Source organism: Quercus lobata, chromosome 4, assembly GCF_001633185.2.
Source record: "Quercus lobata isolate SW786 chromosome 4, ValleyOak3.0 Primary Assembly, whole genome shotgun sequence".
Classification (NCBI taxonomy): domain Eukaryota; kingdom Viridiplantae; phylum Streptophyta; class Magnoliopsida; order Fagales; family Fagaceae; genus Quercus; species Quercus lobata.
In genome coordinates this window covers 75,121,958-75,141,914 of record NC_044907.1, presented here as the reverse complement: position 1 = coordinate 75,141,914, position 19,957 = coordinate 75,121,958, and positions in this window count along the sequence as shown.

The following is a 19,957-nucleotide window of genomic DNA, read 5'->3' as shown; positions in this document are numbered from 1 at the left end:
AATATTAAACATTGTCAAACCTAGTACATAATGTGCTTGTGCCCAATAAAAAATTATAAAAACAAATAAGGGATAAAGAAATCCTGTATATCAACTCCATAAAAATACAAACATGCCGATAAGATTAATACCACTACCATAAGTCCATTGACAATGTAATTATTTTCATAGTTACATATAGACCATGAATAAACAAATAAACAAATTGCAATAATGATCGCAACCTTATTTTCATAATAAATAAATAGAATATAGTTACCAATGTCAAATTCTTTTGCTATGACTCAAAAAGAGTAGAAAATATAATACAACACATCTGCATTATATAGAAGAGTACATCATATATGTATTCAACATAAAACATTGAGTTCTATAAATTGTTATTAATCTATATTTCAAATCTCTTGTTAAATAAATTAAAGACACAACCATTAAGTCCATCAACACATATTTGGCAGCTATGTAAATGCAATAACAAAACTCAAAACAATAGATGAGACATCTTCATGGACAGTGTCCTACACAGCCTTATTAAGTGCATCCCTTTTCTGAGGGTCCAAATGTCCCTTATAGTGAAATAATTGGCAAATGACCACTGAATGTCTTTGCATTTTAATCAACCTCAAAGCCTGCATAAAATTAAAGAATAATTAGTGTTATAATTTTTTATAAATTATATCTTCAAGTGACAATCTGCCAAACACTTCCATCTAAATCCACATATCCAACTTATTTTCACAATCTAAGCAATAATTACGTCAAAAGCTAAGTGTCCTGTATTAGATTATTACAGCTATTTATGTCAAATCAATTTCCATTCTCAAATAAAAGACAATGCATTGTCTAATTCCTAGTTTTATAATACTGAAATCAAGTTAGAGCATATACATAGCATTCTGTATGCAAACTTCAACCAAAACACAAAGAAATAACTGGGGTTATAAGACAAACCAATTTTTGCAACTCCTTTCATTTAGTTATTTCTTATCTATTCATTTAGCAATTCAACTATTTCAAAGCAACAACCTGAAGGACTTACATTTTCCATTGCTCAAATACACAAAGGAAGGCCTTGCTCTCTTTTTGTTTCTACATTGGATAGTGACTCCCCTTGAATATGATGTCTGCTTCAAAAGTAACCATTAAGAGACGTGAGCACTTAACAGTACTTCAACAATCATCAATTTGCATATTTTAAATAAGTATCATGCAACATAAACTTAACATGACACATAATGTTCATAAATCATTGTTAAGAAAAATCTAATGCACCTACTTTCATAAGAAACTTACCATGATACATACAGTTCTTTTAGGCAACCAATCATGGGTAGGGGGCCATGCAGGCAAATCCTTTTGCCAAGAAATTCAGTACATTCTAAGAAACAAAAATGTTATATCCCTCATAACTAAAATGCCATGCTGTACCAACTGGAACTCATAAGAATTAAATAATTCACACATAGTTGTAAATTAACCCACATAACCTGCAAGAATTCCAAATTAACACAAATTACTTAACACAAATTATCACAGAGTTGTAAAGCAATCTCTTGAAAAACTAATAAACAAACAAACAAAGAGGATAAATTGAAAATAAAAGGGAAATATGAAAAGAAAATACATACAGATACAATATTTAAAATTTTAAAAATAGAACAGAGAAAGCAAATATTTGACCTCACACCACTTGGAGAGAGAAGAGAGTAAGAAATAATTCACACAGAGTTGTAAATTAACCCACATAACCTGCAAGAATTCCAAATTAACACAAATTACTTAACACAAATTATCACAGAGTTGTAAAGCAATCTCTTGAAAAACTAATAAACAAACAAACAAAGAGGGTAAATTGAAGATAAAAGGGAAATATGAAAAGAAAAAACATACAGATACAGTATTGAAAATTTTAAAAATAGAACAGAGAAAGCAAATATTTGACCTCACACCACTTGGAGAGAGAAAGAGAGTAAGAAAGCTTTTATGATTTTGAATCAAAAAAGGACGTCCACGGCATCTTGATTTTGCTCCTTCAATCCCAATTCTGCAAAGCTCACAAAAAAGAAAAAGCTAGCAGATCAGATCAGCTCTCTCACTATTTGTGTATTGCATGTTTTTTTCTTGGTGAAACCCAGAGGTCTGCGTTAGGAAGGGGTGAAGTGGTTAGAGAGAAGAAGGTTTTGGATGAGTATACTTGAGGGCTGAAGATATAATCAAATGGTGGGGCTTCAAAAATAGAATGTTTAGAAACAGAATGTTTATGGGTGGCTGACAAATACAAAACTGGAGAAGGGTAGAGCCGTTGAGCTGCGATTTGCGTGTGGGGGAATGGCAAAGCGTGGTCTACGTTTTGGAGGAAGGAGAAGGTAGAGTGTGTTTGGGGCTTAAGGCTTCTTTGATTTTGGGTTTAAGTTTTTTTTTTTGCGTTAAAAGTTTTTTTTTGGGTTTTAGAAAAGTTTTTTTTTTTTTTATGTTTTTTTTTTAAATATTGTGATGATGTGAAAAATTGTGGGAACTTCAAAAACTTCGGTTATATATATATGATCAAAATTCGACTGAAAATGGTTCATTGGACTGTGAAACAAGGATTAAAGTTCAGTTCCCTCCACTGCATGCAGAGCAGGCTGAAATTGCTAAGGGAGCTATTGAAAGCAGCCGATCAAAGTCAGATCCTCTTTACTTTGGAAGTCTTCAACTGTCTTCAAATTCGATAACCACTACCCAAGCTAAGGAATCCATTTGGAAAATGAAATTGGAGATTACCATGGTTGTGATTTGTTGTGGTGGTCTGATATTTGGTGTGCTATTTAGAGGCCGCTGCATTCTTCCTAAGAGGTTTAGAGACAGTACCTATTATTGGCAATGACGAATTGTACGGGAACTTTTTCAATTAATACTTTTACAAGAATTGCTCCTGAACAAACTTGTGCATATCATGTATAATTACTTACCTTTCTTGCTAATACTTGCAGTCTAGATCCAAAATCAAATGAGCTCTTTCTCCACACCTTAAAGTAAAGGAGTAACAAAATTATATAATTAATCCACCTTGCTGTATACCATATGGATATAAGGGATACTTTCTAATAATTTACTAATCTTTAAACATCGCTACAATCCTCCATAATATATTATTTCTCCTTAATATTATGTCTTTGAGACTAATAGAGGTATTCCCATCCCGTAAGGATATGATCCAATGAGAATATGCATACTGGCGGTTCACTAAGATTTCCATCAAGTCCTAATAGGTTATAATACCAATATAACCATTGTCTAGTTAAGTGTCAAATTCATATTTTCTTTAAGATTTCATATAACACTTCAACGCCACCATGAAATACTCTATAAGATCCAAATTGAAACTGGTAAAATCACACTAAACGGTACAAATTAATATCTCATGCTACACCATATTGAGGTTTATTCACACAGTGGACATGACTTCAACGAAATGTTTACAATACTATCAAAACTAAATATTTCATTGATATAAATCCTTGATTGATTTTCGGATTATGACTAACTATTGGTTTCCAAGGGAAGAACACAGAAAGTAAAAGATGGAGACATGCAGTGGCGGCTCCATAAAATTTTTTTAGGGGGGTCAATTTTGACAATTTATTGGTCTTTATCATTATATTAATCACAAGGTTTTGAATTCCATTCTATTGAATATTCTGAGTTGACTAATGAAATGGAATACTCAAGTAATCATGTATATACCGGTACACTGTTTTAATATATATTAAACTTATTATCTAATCAAAAGTTTTAAGAAATACCTCCTTATTTTCTCTTAAGTCTTTCAATACTTCTATCAATGGTTTAAAAATAGTTTGGTGGATCAAAAAATTGAAAAAAAAGGAGTGATTCTTGGTTAGATGACATTATAATAGTTATTTAGTAATTTAATAATTTATAATGATATATTTACTATACATATTTCCTTCTAAAAAAAATCTACAAATATTAATTTAGTTGGTCATATAGTGTTTCACCGTTTTGTGCATATATTTGAACCCAAAAAAAAAAAAAAAAAAAAAAAAAAAATCTTAACTAGTAGCAAAGTAGAACGTGTCATTCCAATTAATTTCTTCACCTATCTCAATACTTCTTTCTTTCCATTTTGTTGTTGACCAACTAGTTTCTCTCTCTCTCTATGGTGATCACCAGCAAGCCATAGCCCATGAGTGTCATTTCCTTTGCCATCTACAACTAGCATGGCCACCATTACAAGCCATCGTGATAGAGGGACCTCCTTTGTTGCAAAGCGAACATTTCTCTAATCCTGTGTTGTGAATTTTTCTATATTGTCATCTTCATCTTCTTTTTTTTGGGTCAGGGTGTTCAAATTTATATTTTAGGGGGTCAAAACATAAAAATTTAAAAATACACTATATAAATTTTTTTTTTCTCTTCAGGTCAGGGGGTTCATTTGAACCCCTTGCCATCAACGCAACATCGCCCCTGGAGACATGGGATGATACCGATTGAGAGATCAAACTTGAACATTAGCTATAGCTTGTAGATGATGCCTCCAACCATCCCAATACAATTTTTTTTTTCCTTTTCTTCTTTGGCTTGCATGTATAAGTCTTGCTTTTTTCCTTACACAATTAATTTATAGAGGTGGGATGCTAATCAACCTTTAATACCCCTATTAAGTTGTATCGGATTAACTAAAAATGGAAGGATTAGTATTAAGAATAAGTGTATAAAATGAGAGTTGGTCAAAATGAGCTTCGGGGGGCTTATATTATGTTCCTTAGGTTTGGTCTGAGGTACAGGTTACACTTGTTCTTGAATTAAAATCACACTAATTGTATTGCTATCTTTTCTTCTCTGATCTGTTCCTCTCCTTTCTACAGAGGTCTTTCCACCTTAAATAGCCTCCCAGGTTATATCTTCGTCTTCCACTTAGAGGGCTTGGGTTTGTTTCCCTTGATACTTGTCCCATTAAGACTTCACTAGAAGGCTTCTACACCAGGCTATAAGCTGTGATGACACTGTTCAGGGGTTATTTCTCCATTAATGTGGCCAGCTAAGTGGGTTCAAAGTATTGAATACAGAGGTGATGGATGCTTTATCTACATTATTCCCTTCTTTGCTTGCCGACAAATCTTCCTTCTCTTCCTCAGTTTATACTTGATGGTCTTCAGAACTAGTCTTCAACCCTCCTGAGTACATAAGAGTGTCCTCGGGGTCTTCAGGCATTGTAGTCTCCCTAGATTTGTGATGAGTTGCTCATATTTCTCCCAAGGGCTCGCTGTTAGTGCCTTCCAAGGTATGTTCTTCTAACATTGGACTTCTCACTTTCACACACACACACACACACACACACACACACACACACACACACACACACACACACACACACACACACACACAGATATATATATATATATATTCTATTCTTCCATGTATTCTTATATATTCTTAGGCAAAACTTCTTCTTCTTCTTCTTTTCTCTCCCCCATTATCAATAATTCTCTATCTCTTACAGTTTATATATTGTTTAGAAATCTAACTCTCCTTTTTTCTTTTTTTCTTTTTCTTATCACTTAGGCAATTTGATGTTTGTGAAATCTATAGTAGAAGTCTTTATCAAACCTACCATCCAAACTATTACAAGCATGTATTTCTCTGCTTTGTTTTTGTGTTCTTTTTTAAGGATTTGCTTATGAGTCACAAATGCAATTTTAAATCCATGACATCCATTATATAACCTCTATAAATATTTACGCTCTATCTATTTACTATTCAAGAATTATCAAATTTTGTATTCTCTCCTACAACAAGGGTTCCATTTGGATATGTGTTATGTTTATATGTGTGTTATTAGATTAAATTAATTTTCCTGAGTAGTAAAATTTTTATGTTACTATTTCTCATTTTTATTTTTGTTGTTATTGATTTATATGTGTGTGAAAGAAATTGTCTAACATTATGAGCATGTAACTTTTTTTAATTTCACTGTAATTAATTTTTATATTTGTTTTTACAAATATCAATATCCATAAAATTTTAAACATAGCATGTTTAATATGATCATGATTTCTATCATAAAATAATATTAAATCTACATCATGAAAAGGAATTCACATCAACTATTTGCTTGAACTAATAATTTTTTCTAACAATTTTATATATCTCTTTTATCCCTTAGGACTCCTTTAATATTAAATTTTCACGACTCTCTACTCTTTTTTAAGGAGATCCCATCCATTAGTGTATCAAAACGTAACTCTAAATAAATTTTGAAAAAAATAATACGATGTAGTCTATACTCTTCAAGTGCATAACACATTTTAGATGTAACTACAAATATTCTGGAAAATGAAAAACCTCTAGTTAAGTTTGCTTAGGCTTTTAATTATTAAATTTAGGAAGTTTTTTCATATAAATATGTTGTGTGATTGCTTGAATCTAAAGAATAATACTTTATATATAATTTATATGATCAAGACTCTAGTGATTTTTAATAAAATTATTCTAAAAGTTTATAGCCAAGACCGTGCAACGCATAAGAATAATGCTAGTATGGCATAAAAGTAGACTCCAATTTGAGATTTAATTGAATTTTCTCTCACCTTATGGTTTGAAAATCTTAAGGACGTTATTTATTCATTTTGACAAACTAAGACTTAAGCACGAGATACTAGAGAATAATATAAATTGACTAAGAGTTCTTTTTTGCTAATCACAATGTATCATTCATGTCTCTTGTTCTTTTTTTTTTTTTTTTTTGTCACATTAAATATTCTTGGAGAATTATATTGAACTTAAAGAAACATGTCTTCTTCTGTTTTTAAATAATTTTTCATAAATATTTTAAATAATATTGTTTCATCCTTAAGTAATATCAACATGATAAGTTCATCATTATATTTTTTTCTACATCATAGCTTGGTTACTGTCATTATTGAACATGTTCTTGAATAAGTTTCTCATTTGTGCAATTCAATAGTCAAATTATCAAACATTCTATTTCATTTTTGCTAAACAAGAACCAGCTAGAGCTCCGCACTCTTCGTTGATTTGTATTTTTCAAGAATCTTAGATGGAAATGCTTAAACTAAAACCAACTATGTGTTTGAAAACTTGGGAATGTAACAATATATTTATATATTTTTTACTTTATTTTATGTTACTAAAGGAGAGCTTCACATACCCAACCATAATGAAAAATTCAAAAGAAAAAAAATTACAATTTTAAATTACAAAATCTATTGAACGAGTTGAGACTTACCTGCAAATCAAACAGGTTCACAAGTAGTTTAGAATAAAAGCGAGAGATAAAGCAAGAGTCCACAAACACACCCAAACATAGACAAAACATAAACATAAACATATGTATATACATAAAGTAACAAACTAAATGAACAATTAACAATTTAGAGAAACAAATAACAACTAAATGAGTAAAAATATACTTTAATAACATAAATTTAAATGTTTATATAAAAAAATTTAAAAGGAAACAATAAAGTTATTTTATTTTGCACTTTTATCTTTGATTTAAAATTCTACTTATTTATATCATTTTCCCGAACCTCAATTGACATGCTTTGAGACCCAACAAATAATATTAGAATATTTGCCCAAGAAAGCTAAAATTCAGATTTTTTTATAGAAAACCCTGATCCAATGTCTATAAATGAAACACGAACCAAAGGTATAAAGTAACAAACCTCGACCCAATGATTATAATTGAATCACGAACTGGAGGTATAAAATTTGAATGCCACAACGAAGAATCCATGATAAATTCACAAGTTCTTTGAAGAACCAATAGAAGAAGCAAAACTCACATTTGTCTTAATTTTCATTCAAAAAATTAATTCCTTGATTACAATGAGTGCATGCTATTTATAAAACATGGCTAAAAATAGGAAAGTAGATAAAAAAAATTACTAAATAATAGAAGCCTAACATTAAGTTGATTTGGTCTGAAATTAGCAGTTCCTCCATGCCAAAAATAGACAGAAATGGGCAAACAAATCATGATTATGGAAGGCAAGTCAATCAGCCAATCGACACTCTACACATACTGATTAGGATTTAAGACCGGTGGCTGTTGACACTATGGGTGTGCAAATTGGCACTTCACAAATGCCAATTGGTAATATTGGAGTGCCGACTAGAATGGCGAAGAAATTCTTGAAAATAGAGCCTCCAGAAGTTCTTTAATGTAAAGGGAGAGAGGGGTGCTAAATTTTAGATTTTCTCCTCTATTTATAGGGGTGTGTTTGCTTAAAAAAAAAAACTATGATTGTTTAGAAAATCAGAATATACAAATTAGGTTAGGTTTTATCCCTAAAAATTTGAATTTGATAGGCCTAGACCTAAGCTCATCTTATCTGGGCCTAATTTACAACCTGCGCCAGTTAGCATTTCCTCTTGGTGATGTAAATAGTATTTCTAACGTGAGTATTTCTAATTCTAAATATAACTAATGTGAGTAATTTTAATTCTCAAAAAAAAGAAAAAAAACTTGATTATTTCTATTTCAATCTTAAATAAAAAAAACACATGTGAGAACCACAATCTACAAAAATTTATTCTTTTCAATCAATGTATTTAATACAGAATAACTGGAGGGTAACCATGTCAACTTGTATTTACCTTATTTTAGATGTCAATAAGTATTATTATTATTATTAGTGGTTACCTTAATTTTGTATCATCTCCTTTAGTTTTCTTAATTTGTTGTCCTTTTTTTTTTAAAATTATAATTATTGCATTGATAAATTTTATTATTTTATTAATTTGGTGCAAAGATAATTCATGTAGCTTTGCTTTATATAAACAATTACTTTGATATTGATATAAATGGAAGATGGCCTAATAATCTCAAGGTGATGTCCATAGGTTAATTTTTTTTAACAAAGAAATGTTAGTGTCAAAGGTGCAAATATGTAGGAGCGAGCATGTGCACATACACACAAAGACACAACTAAACAAAAATATAAATGGTGAAAAAAATAAACATAAACATAATATATGCTGATGTACGAACTAACAAAATAAATTAAATAATTAATAAATCATAGAAATAAAAAACAACAAAATAAATAAATAAATAAATATATATATATTTCTAATAAATTAAATTTAAATGTTTATAAAAAAATTCGTTAAGAACAAAAAATTTAGTGAACTTTAAAAGATAATTTTAAAATTATTTTATTTTCTATTTTTTATCTTTAGTTTTAAAATCTTACTTGTTGATATCGTTTTGAATCAGTAAGGTGGATGCTCTGGCTTCGGTGGGCTACTGAACGGTGGAAGGCTTACAAAAGCAAACACGCTGTCAAAAAGGGGACCGAAGAAGACCGGCCAAACCCCCTCCGATGGCAAAGTTAGTCTCTCACAGGAATGGAATTCCAACTTTTTGGAAGTCAAGTCTCAGAATGTTCTTACCTCTCTTTGGTTTAGACCGGTCCTTTATATAGAGATCTTGGGGACGGTTATTTGTCCAATAACCTCCCCAAGATTTGTGGAAGCCAATGAGTCTGGAGTTAACTTTCTCAACGGCTACTAAAGTTGTAACCGCTAACGGAAGTTAACTCATTTGAGGGATTCATGGCGATAACTACGGGTTTAGTAATCACTACAAAGAGTCGAAAGTTTTCTAAGTGTTGTGCATTTGTCCGTCTAGTGTATGACGATTTGGTCGTCCCTGGACATCTGATGATCGTCCATGGATGACCTTCATGGACGAGTTTATCGTCCATGGGAGACTTCATTGATCAAGAGCAATATTATCGTCCATGAACATTTTTTCTTCTTCTGGGGTGATTCTTGATCCAACTTGCTCTATTGGCTCTAGACGATACCTTTAGACGAACTGGAGTTGGACTAATTTTCCACTTCCCCATCAGTTGCCCCTTTGTTCAAAGGGTCGTCCAGGATATTGTTGTGATTTTAATAAGATTTCACTCGTTTCCCAAAGGAACTGCCATGTGTCAATTTTTGAGTGGCAAGCGTTGTTTCACTGACCCTGTTGCTGGGGCCTATAAATAGTGCATTCTCTTTCATGCCCCTTACTTTCCTTTCATTTTCCCTTCTGCCATCTCGTCCAAGAGCCTCGTCTAGCTCTCCTCCTAGTTCTATTAGGTATTTCCTCTTTCTTTTTAGGTTTTCATCTTAAATCTTTCTACATTTCAACCATGTCTTCGTCTAGTAGTTTAGAGAGGGAGATAGACGAGTACTAGGACGGTTCTTCTGGGAGTGAGGGTAGTGATGAGAGTAGTGTAGATAGCTCGTCCTGTAGCGATTCCTCAGACGAGCATTATTCGTCTGGGGTTCCTGGCATTCCCTTAGAGGAATTTCAGGAACTACAACATAGGATGGCTTCTGGATCTAGGGCTAGCTCGTCCAGACAGCCATCTAGCCCTCCTCAAGACGAGGAAGAGGACGAGGAGGATGTCATTTATAGTTGTGCCCTAGAGGTAGCATCCACCTTAGACGCTGCCAAGTTGAAAACTCTTATAGATAGATACCAGATTTCGAGAGAGCTTAACCCTCGTTTACCCAAGGCTGGAGAATGGTGTTGTTCTCCTTCCTCTGGTTTAGGGGTATACACTTCTTACCTTTTAGTTGGCCTTAGGTTTCCTCTAAATTCATTTTGCAGAGACCTCTTCCAAAGATTAGGTATTGGACCTAACCAACTCAACCCCAATGGTTGGAGGACGATAGTCGCCATGCAAGTGCTATGGCGTAAGGCATTGGAAGGGAATCGTCCAATTACGGTGGACGAGTTCCTTTACTGTTATAAGCCTTCGGAGATAAAGAAATCTGCTGGTTTTTACTAGTTCTCGTCCAGGGGCACTTATTACAGTTTAATAAAGGGCCGTAGTTCGTTTGACTGGCTTTGGAAAAAAGAATTTTTTATTATTTCTGAAAATTGGGCTAGGGACCCAGCTGACGTGGGTAATCCCCCCTTCCTACCTTTTACCAGCCCTCTAGGTCATCTTCGTCCTGAGGGTATGTTCCCTTTCCATTTTACTTTGTTTTTCTTTACATGTTTCCTATCTTTCAATCGTCTAACTCTTTCTCTTGGTGATGCAGCTATTGCCCGTCCACGCTTGGACAAATTTTACTTGGATCAGATAGACGAGGTTCGCACCTTCCCTGGGAGAACTTTCCATGATTTGGTAACTCTCAGTCATCTAATAGCTTAGGGACTTGGCCCAGTACCTACTGTAGAAAACCTCAGTCACGAGGAGACTACCCGTCGAAGTAAGTATCGTCCACTTTACTTCATTTTTTTTTTTTTTTTTTTAAAATTTGATTTTCCTCATCACAGGGATAACTACAATGAGGGAAAACAAAGAAAAAACAGTAACTAGTGGGGATGAGGATGTTGCTGCACCCCCAACTGCACCACCAGTCGTCTAAGTGACTTCTGTCCAGGCAGGGAAGAGGAAGTCTAAGTTGATATCCAGTGCTGTGGACCTGGACTACCTTCCAAGTCGTCAAGACACCAAGAAGGAAAAGCTTGGTAAGACTTCTCTTCCTAAGGTCCCTAAATTTACACCTCCGACGGTGAACCTGGACGACCCTCTGGTGGATGTGGAGCCCGTCCAAACAATCCATCCTGTCCAGACTGATCCTCCTCCCCCTTTGACCAAAGCTTCTCGCAAGCCTAGTTCGTTGGAGCCCTCTGATCGTCCTTTCAATCTGGTTCTGGACGAGGGTTATGCATGGCGGATGTTCAAAGGAATCGTTAATGAGTGTGAAGTTAATGAATGCTACAACATGTTAGTGAAAGAATTTGAATGTTCTGGCATCCATGACCTTTTTAAGGTAAGTCTTTCCCTCATCCTTGTGTGTAAATTTTTTTATTTTTTATTTTTTTTGAATAGGATGTCTAACTCCCTTTTGTCTATATGCAGGCCATGTCAAAATTTTATACAGTAACCTGCCCAACTAAGGAGCTTGCTACAGAGGCTAAGATGGCCAAGGACAAAGCTAAGGAGCTGAACAATGAAGTTTTGCTAAAAAAGGGGGAGGTCCTTAGGTTGACTGAAGATTTTAATCGTCTACAAGGAAGTGAGACGAAGCTGAAGAACGAGGTGGAAGAGCTTAAAGCTGATAACCTGGAAAAGGATACCCGTATCGTCCATCTCGAAGGACAAGTCTCTGAGTTTGCCTCGTCCTTAGAGAAAGCACGTGAAGAAGCCATAGCAGCCTTCAAGAAGTCTGACGAGTACAAGAATCGTCTAGATAGCCACTATGCAGCTGGCTATGAGGACTTTCGTGCTGATGCTAAGGAGACATATCCTGACTTGGACTTCGATTCTTTCAAGCTTCCCCTCGCTAATGAAAGTTCCTTGTTGCAGATGAGTTCTGAGGACGTCAACATAATGGACGATGCTAACACTGAAGTGACCCAGGACGACCCCAAGACTAGCTTACCCGAGTGATTGCATTTTCCTTAGAAAATTTATTTTACTTTTATTTACTTTTATTTGGAAGTGCCCGTTGTTTTGGGCTTTGTTCTTTACGCCTTTTATTCAAGTTTATCCAAGTACAATTGTCTCGTCCAAGATTATGGATGAGTCTTATATACAATCAGTTATGTTTTCACAACTTTTAAGGGTTTTTTTATACGTGGGTCGTCCACCCTTCTTTAAATTTCATGAACAAATGAATATTTTCTATTTTCACCTTCCATTGTGTTTGAATACATACATTTCCAGCTTTATGTATGAAGTTTATTTTCATTATTCATATCATTTTTGTGGCTGTGTGGTTTGTCCACCCAGGAATTTAGTTTGCCTCGTCTTGAGTATAGGGGAGAATTTCTTATGACATCACCGAAATAGAGCAAATTGAATCTTTTTATCTATCAAGTACAGTTCGTCTATGAATGACGTTCTTCTTGGTTAGCTTTTATTCATTATTCAAATTTAGGGACAATCATATTTCCATCCTTGATAAGACTTCCCAGCAATTTCTCGTCCATGCAATGGATTGTTACGCTGGTTAGATTCATTTATGGGCTTGTGCTTTTGCACAGTCTTTGTTCGTCCATGTTTTGGACGACCATTTCTCAGGTTTCATCTCATCTTAAGCTTTAAACGGATATACCTTGTTCTATTTTTCCTTTAACTCAGGTATCATCTCGTCTTAAGCTTTGGACGAATATACCTTGTTTCATTTTTCCTTTAAGGAAAGCTTATGGACGATACATCCTTGCGTCCAAGGATTTCATTCGTCCATGCTTGTTTGCTTCTTTGTGGATCATTCTGAATGAATATACAAAAATAAAGGATTCCTATACAATATACTTGAAAATACATCATATATATATATCTGAAAATCCAAACTTATGCAAACATTTGTCCACAGGCATGGCACATGCTCGAGAGCTAGTGCCTTAGGGAATTAAAAATACAAACCAACTCGTTCATGAATAGCACAAAAGTGAAAACACTAATGTACTTTCTAGGGGATTATTGAAATAGTTAAAACACATAGTAGTAGTAAATAAACATGAGAATGCTTCCGCTCGTCCAAGTATCTCGTCCGTGGCCACTTTCGTCCAGAGTCAGCATTTATTGGTGGTATTTCCTTAGGTGCTCAACATTCCAAGGGTGTTCCAGCCTCCGTCCATCCAAAGCTTCCAAATAGTAGGATCCTTGCCTCTTGCAGTTGATAACCCTATAAGGTCCTTCCCAATTTGGCCCTAGTTTCCCGTAGGCCAGGTTTCTTGTTGCCAAGGTAACCCTCTTTAGGACAAGATCCCCAATGTTGAAGTGCTTGGGCTTCACCATGGCATCATATTGTCTTGCCATAAGATTTTGGTACCTCGCTGTTCTCTGTTCTGCATCCATCCTGACCTCGTTCATAAGGTCAAGGTTAAGACGGAGCTGTTCTTCGTTTTCTTCAGCTTGATACTTCCTCACCCTGTGGCTGGTCATATGTACTTTTGCTGGTATAATTGCCTCACTTCCATAGGCTAGTTTAAAAGGAGTTTCCTCCGTTGGAGTTCTCATTGTCGTTCTGTAAGCCCACAAAATACCCGGTAACTCATCTGGCCATACTCCCTTTGCCCTTTCAGATCGAGTCTTGATGATCTTTAACAAAGATCAATTTGCTACTTCTGCCTGGCCATTGGCCTGTGGGTGGGAGGGTGAGGAGTAATGGTTTCTGATTCCAAGTTGCTCACAAAATTCCCTGAAAGGTGTATTGTCGAACTGTCGTCCATTGTTAGACACTAGTACCCTAGGTACCCCGAATCTGTATACAATGTTCTTCCAGAAGAAGTTCTTGACATTCTGTTGTGTAATTTTTGCTAAGGGTTTGGCTTTCACCCATTTTGTGAAGTAATCTATTCCTACCGCTAAAAACTTCATTTGCCGAGTTCCAATTGGAAAGGGCCCCAAAATATCCAGTCCTCATTGCGCGAAAGGCCAAGGGGCCATCATTGGCGTAAGATACTCTGCTGGTTGTCTAGGAATGTTACTGAAGCACTGACATTGATCACATACCTTAACATATGCCTTAGCATCAGCTTGGATAGTTGGCCAATAGAATCCGCTACAGATGACTTTATGGACGAGTGATCTAGCTCCTGAATGGTTCCCACATGATCCTTCATGAACCTCCCTCAACATGTAGTTTGCCTCGTCCGGAGCCAAACACCTTAGGAGAGGCTGGGAAAAACCTCTTTTGTATAGCACTTCGTCCATAAGTATGTACCTGACTGATTTGATCCTGAGCTTCCTAGCTTTGTCCTTCTCTTCTGGAAGCATTCTGTCCTTCAAGTATGACACTATTGGGGTCATCCAATTTTCATTATCCTCTATCTGCAGCATCTTTAGAAGGTCTATACTAGGCATGTATTGTACGGCATCCAACTCGTCCATTGCTTCATTCGCAGAGGCTTCCTTTGCTAGAGTATCTACTTCCACATTCTCTTCCCTTGGGATTTGAATGAAATCAACTTCTTTGAATTTCTTCACAAGGCGCACTACCTTCTTTAAATATTTCTTCATTCTGTCTTCATTGGCTTCACATATCCCATTTACTTGGCCTATGAACAATTGAGAGTCTCCCAAGACAAGTATTGAGTCTGCTTCTACAGACTTAGCTAACTCCAACCCCTTTAAAAGGGCTTCATACTCCACTTCATTATTAGTGGTTTGGTATTGCAAACGAGCCTTGTACTTTAATTTGTCTCCTTCTGGTGACTGTAAAACAACTCATATACCTCCAGCATGCAATGTAGACGATCCATCTACATGGACGACCCATTTTTTATTGTACTCTCTTTCACCAAAATCCTCGTAACTTGGAGTGAACTCTACAATGAAATCTGTTAGGGCTTGGGCCTTTATTGCATTTCTCGGTTGGTATCGAATATCGAATTCACTAAGTTCCACTGCCCATTGAATCAGCCATCCTGCAGCTTCCAGCTTGTTCATTGCCTTCTTGAGTGGATGGTCCGTCATGACATTGATGACATGAACTTGGAAGTAATGTCTTAACTTTCTAGAAGCTGTTATTAGTACAAAAGCCAACTTCTCTATTAGTGGGTACCTTCCTTCTGCTCCTCTGAGTGCTCGACTAGTGTAGTACACGGGTTTTTGTACTTTTCCTTCCTCCCTGATTAGAGTTGAACTTACGGCATGTGGAGATACTGCTAAGTACAGATACAGTTCCTCTCCTTGCACGGATGAACTTAATAATGGAGCTGTAGTGAGATGGTCCTTCAGGTCTTGGAAGGCCTTTTGACATTCGTCCATCCATTCGAATGCCTTCCTGAGGACTTTAAAGAAAGGTAAACATTTGTCTGTGGCTTTCGAAACAAACCTGTTCAAAGCAGCAGCTCGCCCAGTGAGGGATTGGACTTCCTTGATATTCTTCGGTGGTTCCATGTCCAATATGGCTTGGATCTTGTCTGGATTCGCTTCGATTCCTCTTTGCGAAACCATGAACCTCAGAAACTTTCCCAACGATACTCCGAATGCACACTTGGGTTCAATTTCATCTTATATTGCCTAAGTGTTTCAAAGGTTTCCTGTAGATCGTCCAAATGGCTTCCCTTGTCTATGCTCTTCACGAGCATGTCGTCGACATAGACTTCTACATTCCGCCCTATCTGTGGATGGAACATGTGATTAACCAACCTTTGATAAGTTGTCCTTGCGTTTTTTAAACCAAAGGGCATCACCTGATAGCAAAAAAACCTTGACTGGTAATGAAGGAGGTCTTTTCCTGATTAACTTCATCCATCTTTATCTGATTATATCCTGAAAAGGCGTCCATGAAGCTCAACAACTGATGGCCAGCCGTAGAGTCCACCAATTGATCAATGCGTGGCAAAGGATAACTATCCTTGGGGCGAGCCTTGTTCAAATCAGTGAAATGTACGCACATTCTTCACTTGCCATTTGCTTTCTTCACCATCACCACATTGGCTAACCAATCCGGTTAATAGACTTCCTTAATAAACTGTGCCGTGGTCAGTTTCTGAACCTCTTCCTTGATTGCCTTATCCCGCTCAGGAGCGAACACCCTCTTCTTCTGATGAATAGGCTTAGAAAAGGGGTACACATTCAATCGATGAGTGATTACACTTGGATCGATTCCCGGCATGTCGTCATGACTCCATGCAAAAACATCGATACTCTTTCTCAGGAACTGGATGAGATCTTTTCTGGCCTTCTCCTTCATACCTGTTCCAATTCTGGTGAATTTCTTGAGATCATCTTCTTGCAAAAGAACATTTTCCAGTACTTCCGTGGGCTCTACAACAGCCTTTCTTTCCTCAATACTCACTGTCTGCACCTACTCGTCCAAAGCCATCATGGCTAAATAGCATTCTCTAGCTGCCAACTGATCTCCTTGTGCTTGCCCTATCTCGTACTCCGTAGGGAATTTGACTGATAGATGGTAGGTAGATGTTATCACCTTCCAACTGTTCAGAGTTGGTCTTCCAATAATGGCATTGTATGAGGATGAACAATCCACCACGAGGAAATTGACTTCCTTAGTTATCTACTGTGGGTATGACCCTACCACTACTAGTCATGTAATGGTGCCTACGGGTTGCACATTCATTCCTCCGAACCCTATCAATGGTAAGCACACTAGACGGAGTTGATCCCGCCCAAGCCTCATCTGTTGGAAGGCAGGGTAGTACAATATATCTGCTGAGCTTGCATTGTCAACTAACACTCTCCTGGTTGTATAATCTGCAATAAGTAGAGTAATGACAATCGCATTGTCATGCGAGTGATGGATCCTCTCAGCATCTTCATCAGTGAATGAAATGGCCGGCTCATCCATTGATCTCGTCCTTGGTGATCGTCCAGAGAGTTGGACGTTTTGCACCATTTTGAGATACGTCTTCTTCGACTTGGAAGATTGCCCCGTTGAGTTTCCTCCTATGATAATCCTTATCTCTCCTAGTGGGGGCCAGGACGATTCCTCCATTTTTCCCTTCAAATTCTCATCTTTATGATCCATTCCAACGAAATGCCTCAACTTTCCTTGTCTAATAAGATTCTCAATTTGCTGCTTCAGGTCATAACATTCATCTGTGTCATGCCCATGGTCCCTATGGAAGCGACAATATTTACTCTTATTGCGCTTATTGGGATCTCCTTTCATCTTCTCTGGCCATTTTAGAGAAGGGTCATCTTTAATTTGCATGAGCACCTGATCAAGTGGAGCGTTTAGGGGCATGTAGTTCTGGCTTCTTCCCAAGGTACCCGTCTTCCTATTATCTTGTTCCTTCTTATCTTCCGTCTGTCCTTTCTTTGGACGAGGGCCTTGTTCTGAGTGGCGTGCTGGGTGCGCTTCCATCCTTTCAGCTCTTTTCCTCTTCTTGGCTATGATCGCATTTTTTACATTCATAAAGTTCTGAGCCGAATGGACGAGCTCAGCCATGGTTTGAGGCTCCTTCTCATATAGCTTGTGAATAAATAGATCAGAATTAATCCCATTATGGAAGGCCGCCAATAGAAGCTTGTCGTCTACCTCATCCACACTAAGGGCTTCTCTGTTGAAGTGAGTGATGAATAATCGCAGGCTCTCATTCTCCCCTTGCTCTATGGTTAACAAGCTGGAAGAGGAACGCTTGTGTCTCTGTCCCCCAATGAAATTGTTAACAAACAACTTACTTTAACTCTTCGAAAGAACCTATAGAATTTGGGGGTATTTTGCTGAACCAGACTTGTGCTGGACCTTTAAGGGTGGTAGGGAAGGCTCTACACATGATTTCATCAGGGACCCCTTGAAGGTGCATTGTTGTCTTGAAAGTAGCAATGTGATCAAATGGGTCACGCATTCCATCATATGAATCCAGAGAAGGCAACTTGAACTTTGATGGTAGAGGATGACCGTTGATGGAAGCCGTAAAGGGAGAGTCAGTTCTATGGACCAAATCTTCTATAGGATTCGTCCTCCCTCATGTTCTCTTTCATTTCCTCCATGACTTTTTTCATTTGGTCCATCTCTTCTTTCAAGTATGGTACCGTCCGTGAAGTGGTGCCTCTTAACTGACTTCCAATTTCAGTATTTTCTTTATCACCATGACCCTGTGTTTGTCCTCCTCCTTCACGTTCCTCACATTTTTGTCTTCTCTGATCGATCTCTATTCTTAACTCTTGGTTTTGGCGAGTCAACTCCGCCATTGCAATCGCCATAGACTGCACATGTTGGACAGACGATGTCTGCATGACCGGTGCAGATTGGCCTCTACTTCCTTGACGACCTGGGCTAGTAGCCCTTGATCTGGTCCTGACCATCCTAACCTTTTGTCGTGGAAAAGAGAACTGCAAAACAGTCTCGCTTCCCACAGATGGCGCCAACTGATATCGCTTCGAATCAGTAAGGTGGATGCTCTGGTTTCGGTGGGCTACTGAACGGTGGAAGGCCTACAAAAGCAAACACGCTGTCAAAAAGGGGACCGGAGAAGACCGGCCAAACCCCCTCCGATGGCAAAGTTAGTCTCTCACAGGAATGGAATTCCAACTTTTTAGGAGTCAGGTCTCAGAATGTTCTTACCTCTCTTTGGTTCAGATCGGTCTTTTATATAGAGATCCTGGGGACGGTTATTTGTCCAATAACCTCCCCAAGATTTGTGGAAGCCAATGAGTCCGGAGTTAACTTCCTCAATGGCTACTAAAGTTGTAACCGCTAACGAAAGTTAACTCATTTGAGGGATTTATGGCGATAGCTACGGGTTTAGTAACCGCTACAAAGAGTCGAAAGTTTTCTAAGTGTTGTGCATTCGTCCGTCTAGTGTATGACGATTTGGTCATCCTTGGACATCTGATGATCGTCCATGGACGACCTTCATGGACGAGTTTATCGTCCATGGGAGACTTCATTGATCAAGAGCAATATTATTGTCCATGAACATTTTTTCTTCTTCTGGGGTGATTCTTGATCCAACTTGCTCTATTGGCTCTAGACGATACCTTTGGACGAACTGGAGTTGGACTAATTTTCCACTTCCCCATCACTTGTAATTTACCATTTTTTTCCCACTAACTTATAAGTACAAATCTTAGGGGTAAATCTATAGAGTTTATTTACGTTACAAATAGTTGGAGAGTTTCCTTGAGGCTAGCATTGTTGGAGCTTAAAGGAAATCCAATTAGATTTTAATTAGATACTCAATTTTGCGCCACATATCCCATTTAATTTTTAGTTTTGTGCCAAGTGAATTATTGAGTGAAAATTAAAGAGTCCAAATCCAATTAGATTCTAAATTTGATTTCAATTGGAGTCTAATTTTCCACTATGTATTTATCTAAGTTTTAATTTTTGTAGTAAGTGAATTATTGGGTGCAAAAATCGAAGAGTCTAAAACCAATTAAATTCTAAATCATATATATATATAATGAGAAAAAATTACATATTTTAGAAATGCATGGTTTAAAAAAAGTGAAAGCTAATACCATGTATAATTTGAAACTCTTCTAAAAAA